Genomic DNA, 9,213 nt, shown 5'->3' with positions numbered 1-9,213 from the left:
TAGTCATTTTCCCCCCTTTTTTGGGGCATTTTCCCAACCGGTTTCTTGATTTTGGGGTCCTTTGTCAAAAGTAGGGTATATTCTGGGAATCTGTAAGATTTCAGTTCCTCCAAGGTGGCACAATCAAGCATGTACACTGGTCTGGGAGTAAAAAGAGATTTTTGTGTCCAGAATCTTAGCAGTTACCTCTCCACTGTCACCTGGTCTCCAGTTCTGCCAAGGCAACACTAGAGGATGATTTTCAGATAAGCTGGATGGGCAGGGCTGCTGTTCAATGTGAGATAAAGATCAATTCCCTCAGGGCCTCTACACAGGGCTGAGGTGATATTCAGCTCCTCAGTGCCCCCAGGGGTTTTTACGATCCAACAATGGATGCAGGCAGCTGTATGGCTGCTCTGGAAACTGCTGCCACCTGCCCAATGTGGCCTCTGTGGCTGCTGCCTAAGGCCAGAGCTATGAGAAGGCCCTTCTCCCTTTCTGGCCAGCTGAAAAAAACCCCATCACTGACCTTTGGCACCTGTGGATTGAGGGATCTGTGGACTGCTGCTGCTGGGACTGGGGATTTGCTGCTACTGTGACTGGAGATTCTGACCCCTTTGTCTCCTCCTCCCAGAGCCATGGCATGTGGCCAAGGCTGGGCTAGGCTCCACTCCGCATCTGGAGCAACCGATGCTTCCCGTGGGCCTTTAAGGTCACCCTGGGCTGGAAATCTCCTCCACTCTGTTATTCTCTACTTCTACTGCTCCAAAATTTGTTGAGAGTCCCTCTCTACAGGTATTTTATGGGCTGTGTGGGGCCAGCCTGCATATGTATGTCTTTCTACTCCACCATCTTGGCTCTGCCCCCTTTTAATATGTGTAGATATAATTTTTAAAGATATATGAAACAATCAATATTTAGCTAATTATCAACCCTTTCACCAACTGAAACATTACTTATATCTGAATTATACTTTGTATGTTCCAGTTCCTCTGTTTACCTATAGCTGGATTATTTCATTCCTGGATACCCTTGAAATCTGAAAATAAAGAAATATTGCTCTGTTTAAAAAAAAAAGAAAACATGACTTGGTTTTATAAAAATTGTCAATTTATAAAATATAGAAAATAAGACTGGTCACATAGGGTACATCTAATTGACTGGGAAGTTTAAAAATTCAGTCAATTCACCATTGTTTTATTCTATTTGATATCAATTACTTGGTTTGATTGTTTATATTTTTCATTGAGTTGACTGATGTTGGTATCAGCATAGACATATATGTCATATTATAAGCTTTGATGGATCTATGATCTTACCAATGTGGACATTACCTTGAACTCATCAAATCCCATCCTTATCTTGAGTAGCTCTTGTCCATTTCTTCTTACAAATTTTCTAGGGGCCCAACCAATATACTTGGGGGAGTTCAGCTGACATGCTTGGGGGTTTTCTCCTGTTTCTTTTGACATTTTATGGATACCAGTAGAGCAGTACAGGGGCTGTTCATTTCCTTTGCTCTCAAGCCAGAGTCCCTGCCTCTTTCTGGTTTGCTCTCATTATTGTCTATTTTGTACATGTTCTTGGTTTCTTCTGAAATATAGTTTCCTAGGATCTGATTTTCCATTCCACTGATGCATAGTCCTGAAGTTGCATAAAAACAACCAGTTAACCGGAAGTGGATGGGAGAATCACTTTAACCCATACAAATTCATTAAGATGCTTTGGGAGACATCAAAGTAAGTATCACGAGCACTTGGATTATTATTATTTTATTTATCGAAAGTCATTACTTACTTATTTTTCACATACTTTTTTTTAAATGAGTTCCAACATGACAAAACAGGAAGATGATAAATGTTGGAGGAGATGTGGGAAAGTTGGAATTCATTGTTGGTGGAGCTGTGAGCTGATCCAATCATTCTGGAGAGTAATTTGGAACTATGCTCAAAGGGCTACAAAAATGTACATACCCTTTGACCCAGAAATATCACTTCTAGGACTGTATCCCCAAGAGTTCATAAAATGGGAAAGGGTCCCACATGTACAAAAATATTTATAGCAGCTCTCTTTGTGGTGGCCAAAACTGGAAATCAAGGGGATGCCCATCAATTGGGGAATGGCTGAATAAATTATAGTATATGAATGTATATTGTGCTATAAGAAATGGTGAACAGGAAGACTTCAGAGAGACCTGGAAAAACTTACATTGATGCTGAGCAAAGGGAGTAGAACCAGGAGAACTTTGTACATAGCAACAACCACAGTGTGTGAGGAATTTTTCTGGTAGACTTAGTCCTTCAAAGCAATGCAAGGAACTAAAAAATTCCCAATGGACTTTTGAGGCAAAACGCCTTCCACATCCAGAGAAAGAATTATGAAATTAGATCGCAGAATGAAGCAGGCCATTTTCTTTTGTATTATGTTTTGTGGTTTCCTCCACTCATTTTAATTCTTCTATTCAACATGACTATGGTGAAATTGTATTTAATATGAATGTATGTGTAGAACCTATATAAGATTGTAAGTCATCTTGGGGAAGGAGTGGGGAGGAAGGGGGAAAAATCTAAGATACATGGAAGTGATTATAGAACATTGAAAACAAATAAAATAATTATTAATAAATAAATAAATGAGTTCCAAATTCTTTCTCTTTTATTTCCATTGAGAAGGCAGGTGATATGATATCAATTTTACATGTCAAATTGTGCAAAACATATTTCCAAATTAGCCATGTTGTAAAAAAAAAAGCTAGAAAAATAAAGAAAGTAAAAAATTATACTTTAATTTGCACTCAGAATTCATAGGTTCTCCCTTTGGAGGTAGGTAGCATTTTCATCATGAGTCCTTTGGAATTGTCTTAGCTCATTGTATCAGAGTAACAAAGTATTTCACAGTTAACATCATTATATATTGCTGTTACTGTGTACAATAATCTCTTGGTTGTGCATCAATTCATATAGGTCTTCTCAGTTTTTTTCTGAGATCACCCCCCCTTATAATTTCTAACAGCACAATAATATTCCATCAAATAATAAAGCACAATTTGTTCAGTCATATCCCAATTGATGGGCATTCCCTCAATTTCCAATTCTTTGCCATCACAAAAAGAGTTACTACAATTATTTTAGGTCCTGTTCCTTTTTCTTTGATCTCTTTGGGATACAGACCTAGTAGTGGTATTGCTGGATCAAAGGATTTTATAGCCTTCTGGGCATAGTTTCAAATTGTTCTCCAGAAGGATTGGACCAATTCACAGCTCCACCAAAAGGGGATTAGTGTCCTAATTTTCCCATGTAGCATCGGTTATTTTCCTTTTCCATCATGTTAGCTAATTTGATAAGTGTGAGATTGTATCTCATAGTTATTTTAATTTGTATTTCTCTATTCAATAGTGACAGAGCATTTTCTATATTACTATAGATAGATCTGATTTTTAAAAAATGTAATCTGCCTGTTCATATTCTTTGATCATTTATCAATTGAGGAATGGCTCTTATTTTTATAAGTTTGACTGAGTTCCCTATATATTTGAGAAATGAAGCTTTTATCAGATGTAAATTTTTTGATATTACTTCATTATGTATGGGTACCTTTTAAGTAAAATAAAATTTTCCTCATCATTATACCTGATTGTTTATTTTTACCTCGACTAAAGTTTAATAGATTCTGTTCCAGTTTTTTATTTAATTCTGTGTGTCTGTTTCAAGTATGTTTCTTGTAAGCAAGATATTGTGGTATTCTGGTTTGTAATCCATTCTTCTATCTGCTTCTGTTTTATGAGTGAGTTCATAACATTCACATTCATAGTTACAACTACTTTTTATTTCCATCCATTCTTTTTTCTTCTGTTTATTCTTCTCGCTCTTTTCCCCCATCCTTCCTCAAAAGTTTGTTTTGCTCCTGACTACTGTTTCCTTTAATTTCCCCTCCCTTTTATCACCCCAGTCCTCATTTATCTTATCCCTTCCCAATCCTACTTATCTGTTGGTTAAGATAGACTTGTATACTTAATTGAGTATACACATACACACACACACAATATACATTTTTTCCTCTCTTTGAACCAATTTAGATGAAAGTGAGGTTCAAATATTCCCTGCCCTGCCATTTTCCCCTCCATTGTAAAAATCTTCCTTGAGCCTCTCTTTTATGAGATGATTTTCTTCTCTTTTCCCTCTTCTCCTAGTATATCTTTCTTGCCCGTTCATTTTTTTCCTGTGCTCTCTTTGTTGGATCCATCTATCAGCCATGTTAATGATAAATTCTTAGGGCTTCCATATAACGTCTTCCCACATGAGGTTGTAGCTAGTTTAACCTTATTGACTCCCTTTTGATTTCTCTTTCATATTTATCCTTTTTTTTGCTTCTCTTGAGTCTTGTATTTCAATGTCAAATTTTCTGTTCAGCTCTGGTCTTTTTTTAAAAAAAATCAGGAATGCTTAGAAGTCTTCTATTTCATTAAATATCTGTTTCCCCTCAAAAGAAATAAATTCAGTTTTCCTGCATGGGTTATTCTCAATTATAATCCTAGTTCCTTTGCCTTGCAGGATATCATATTTCAATCCCTACACTCTTTTGATGTGGAAGCTGCTAAATCTTATATGATCACAACTGTGACACCATGATATTTCAATGATTCCTTTCTGGTAGCATGTAATATTTCCTCCATGACCAGGGAGCTCCAGAATTTGGTTATAATACTAGGGGTTTTCATTTCAGTATCTTTTTCAGAAGATGATTGACAGATACTTTCAATTTGTGTTTTACCCTTTGGATGTAAGGTATCAGGACAATTTTCCTATATTTTCTTGAAATATAATGTCTAGGCTTTTTTTGTGATCAAGGCATTCAGGTAGTCCAATAATTTTCAGATTATTTCTTCTGGATCTATTTTTCAGGTCAATTGTTTTTCCAATGAGATACTTCACTTTTTTTTTTCATTCTTTTGACTCTGTTTTATTGTTTCTTGATGTCCCATAGAGTCATTAGCTTCCATTTACCTAATGCTAATTTTTAAGGAGTTAGTTTCTTTTATGAGCATTTGTACCTCTTTTTTCCATTTGGACAATTTTGCTTTTGAAGGAGTTCTTTTCTTCAGTGAATTTTTTTATGTCTCCTTCTGCCATTTGGCCAATTTTGTTTTTTCAGGTATTGTTTACTTCGGCATTTTTTGTGCCTTTTTTTTCACCAGGTTATTAATTCTCTTTTCATACTTTTCTTGCATCACACTCATTTCCTTTCTCAATTTTTCCTGTACCACTCATTTCTTTCTTCAACTTTCCCAGGAATTTTTTTGGGGACTTGTGTTCAAATTGAATTTTTTACTTTGGGGTGTTGCTTTTTTTCATGTTGTTGTCTTCTGAGTTTGTGTCTTGATCTTCATTGTCAGCATAATAACTTTTTGTAGTCAGGTTCTTTTTTCTTTTTGCTCATTTTCCCAGGCTGTTTCTTCACTTTGCACTTTATGTTAAAGTAGGTGAGTTATAGTAGGTGAGTTTTCCTCATCTACTGTTGGGGAGACTCTGTCCCAAGATTCAGGATTCTTATTTCTGTTGTTTCAGAGTTAGTTCTGAGGCTCTGCAAGTTTTTTGTGCTTCTAATCTTGGACAAGTGTGGTCAGTGCTCTCTAGGTTTGCACTCGGCTCTTTACTCAGAAAGGATCCTTGGTCCTCTGTAGCCACAAAGCACTAACACTCTTTTTTGTCCTTGAACTATGACCAGGGTCCCTGTACCCTTGTGACTAGCAACAACAGGTGCTCCTCTCCAACCCAGAACCACACAGGTCAATGGTTCTGCACCTGATGTCAGCTCAGGTTCTTCCTGACCAGTTGTCCAATCCCTTTACTTTCTTGGGCCTGAGAGCTCCTAAAATTTCTGCTGCTGCTGCTGCTGCTGCTGTTGCTGCTGCCACCTCAAAGACCCACTGCTAGTGCTGCCACCATATGTGCTCTGGACCAGACCCTATCCTGATGTCACAGACTTCTTCTACCCACCTCCTAAATTGTCTTGGGCTAGAAAAATGTCTCACCCTGACCTTTTGCTGACTCTACCACTCTAGAATTCTATTTGATGAGTTATTTTAAAGCTGTTTGGAGGGGAATGTTGGTAGCATTCAGCTGGGTTGCTGTCTTTACTCCGCTATCTTGGCTCTCTCTGCCTACAGCCAAATTTTAAAAAGTGATTTGTACTCTTTGGATGAAAATTTCTTGAGACAAACACCAAGGTCAATAGATATGTGACATTTCATTAAAATGAACGCTCAAAAAATTTTTAAAGGAAAACATTTATTGAATTTTCAAAAGATCATAGGTTATAGCTAAAAGGGACTTCAGAGTCCTGTGGAATCCAACTTCCTCATCTTACAAATAAAGAAATTGAGAAAGAGAGGCTAAGTGACTTGTCCCAGCTTACACATCTAGTAAATCTAGACAAGATTCAAACTCAGGTCTTCCTGAGCCTATGTCCATGGCCTCTAGGCACTATACAAGGTTGCCTCAATTATATTCAGTTATAAAGAATATTATTTTTACTCACTGAATAAATGAAAACTTTAAAAACTTCACTAAAAATTAATACCTAAACTTTACTTTAAAAATTCAAACTTTAAAAAATGAAACATAACGTACCAAGTTTCCTTTGAGACATCAGGGTGCATCTGAGCATACCTAGCACACTTTATATACAAGCCTGCTCCAAGTCCAGTTAATGTGCCCTCAAAGCACTTCAAACACAGACATTTAATTTTGTAGATACTTAATATCTACTTTTTTTTGAAGTCTGTTTCTTTCTTTCTCATCTTTCTTTTTCTTTCTTTCTTTCTTTCATTCTTTAACACTGCTAACTTCCCTTAGAAATGGTATGTTGCCTTTCTTTAGAAGCATGAACTCTAACAGAAAGTGAGTTTTTCACTGTGCTGCTGCCATGTTGGTGATGAGAACTGAAAACTAAGATCTGGTCTTTGTGGCATGCAGCTGCAGATATGGATCTACCATGAGAGGATGTCCTATGAAATTAGAGATAGATGAGAGATATGGATTTATTCTTTAGGATGTGTTCCTTCCTGGATGTCAGGTGCCATTTGTCACACCCTAGATTTAGCTGTCCATCAGGATATAGGCAAAAAGGTGTTTCATAGCTTAAGGAGTTGTTTGATGGAAGACCCTTTTCCATGGAGAGTGGGAGGAGGGAAAGAGGCCATCCTTTTAAGAAGTTTAGAAATCTGGGAGGATTCACAGTAATACGTATGCCCAAATATTCATGGTGTTGTTTAGTCATGTCTGACTCTTCAGTACTCCATTTGGCTTTTTCGGCAAAGATATTGGAGTGGTTTGCCATTTTCTTCTCCAGTAGATTAAGGCAAACAGAGGTTAAGTGACCTGCCCAAGGTCACACAGTCAGTGAGTGTCTGAGATGGAATTAGGAAAGCCAGATTTCACTGCCTTCCCTTGCAAGTGACATCAGCTGTGCTTCAGGCACCCTGTTAATTAGCATGCCAAGCTCAACATATCCAAAATAGGAGTCATTTAACTCTCCTTCTCCTACCCCAACCTATTCTTCTGGTAAACTTTATGTCAAGGACCCTCCTATCCTTCTAGTCACACAGGTTTGCAACTTGTGTCATCTTCCACTCTTGCCTCTCTCTCACACTACATATCCAATCGTTAACCAAATTCTGTTGTTTCCATATTATCAACATCTTTTATATCTTTTCTACTTCTCTATATTTACATGGTCACCACCCTAATTTAGGCCCCATCAATTTTCTCCCAGTCTATTGCTATCCCTAACCATGGTCATCTTCCATAGTGCCATTCTGATCAGATCATACTCCCCTCCTACATCTCCACCCAACCATCACAATAGACTCAATAGAGTCTAGGGGGCCCAGTTACCTCTGGAATCAAATATAAACTCCTCTATTTGGCTTTCAGTATAGCTAGATGGTGCAGTTGATAGAGCTCCAACCCTGGATATTCATCTTCCTGAATTCAAATCTGGCCTCAGATACTAGTTGTGTGACCCTGAGCAAGTCATTTAACCATGTTTGCCTTACTTTTCTTAACTGTAAAATAAGCTGGAGAAGGAAATGGCAAAATATGGCAGTATCTTTGCCAAGAAAACACCAAATGTTTGTTATATGATTTCTCCCATTTATTTATTTAGTTCTTCTACACTGCATGACTATGGTGGAAATGTATTCAATGAGAATGTATGTGTAGATCCTATATAGAATTGCATGATGTGTTGGGGTGGTGTGGTGGTGCGGGGCAGGTAAGGGGGGAAAAAAATCTAAGTTTTATGGTAGTGATTGTAGAACACTAAAAATAAATAAAATTAAAATAAAAAAAAGAAAACACCAAATGGGGTCACATAGTCAGACATGGTTGAATAACCATTTTCTAGGTCTTCAATTTACTAATTTTCTATGACCTACTCTCCCACTCTGCTTTTGCTATGTACAGAGGTAGCCATACCCTTGATTTTGCTATATCTCTAAAGATTCCACTTCTATGTTCATAAACTCTGAAATTTCTTTATCTGGTCCCAATATTTTATCATTTCATCTTTTCCTCTGCCTTATGACCTTCAGCCTATTCTTTGTCTTCACCATGACCTCCAATTTCTATTACTGTGGAAGGCACTGCCATCCTCCCAGTCACTCAGGCTTGAAACCTAGCTGTCACCCTTGACACTTCACTCCCCCATATCCAATCAGTTGCCAAGTACTACTGATTTTACCTTCACAACATCTCTTCTATATGCCCCCTTTATTTCTCTAATACTTCTTTTGTCTGGATCTTCCTGAAGTGAAGGTCTGACCATCTCTTTCCCCTATTTGATAAACTCCAGTGGTTCTCATTACTTACTAGGAGGATCAAATATAAAATCACCTCTCTGACTCTTCATAACTTGGCCCCCTCCTATCTTTCTTGGGGGCCTTGATCTCCTCTATCTATGTTCTAATTAATTCGTACTGATCTCCTTGTTGTTCCTCCCTAACTTCTGTAAGAAATTTTTACCATCCCTGTTACTGCTAGTAGCTTCTCTCTATTATTAACTGTAGTTTACATTACACTACACACACACACACACACACACACACACACACACACACACACACACACACACACACTCACTCAGTGCTTAGTAAAATACCTGGTACACAGTAGATGCTTAATAAATGCTTGTTGAATTGACTTGATGAATTAGAAGTTGTATCCTTTTATACTC

The sequence above is a fragment of the Notamacropus eugenii genome, chromosome 2, assembly GCF_028372415.1.
Source record: "Notamacropus eugenii isolate mMacEug1 chromosome 2, mMacEug1.pri_v2, whole genome shotgun sequence".
NCBI classification, from domain to species: domain Eukaryota; kingdom Metazoa; phylum Chordata; class Mammalia; order Diprotodontia; family Macropodidae; genus Notamacropus; species Notamacropus eugenii.
This window is presented reverse-complemented; position numbering follows the sequence as displayed.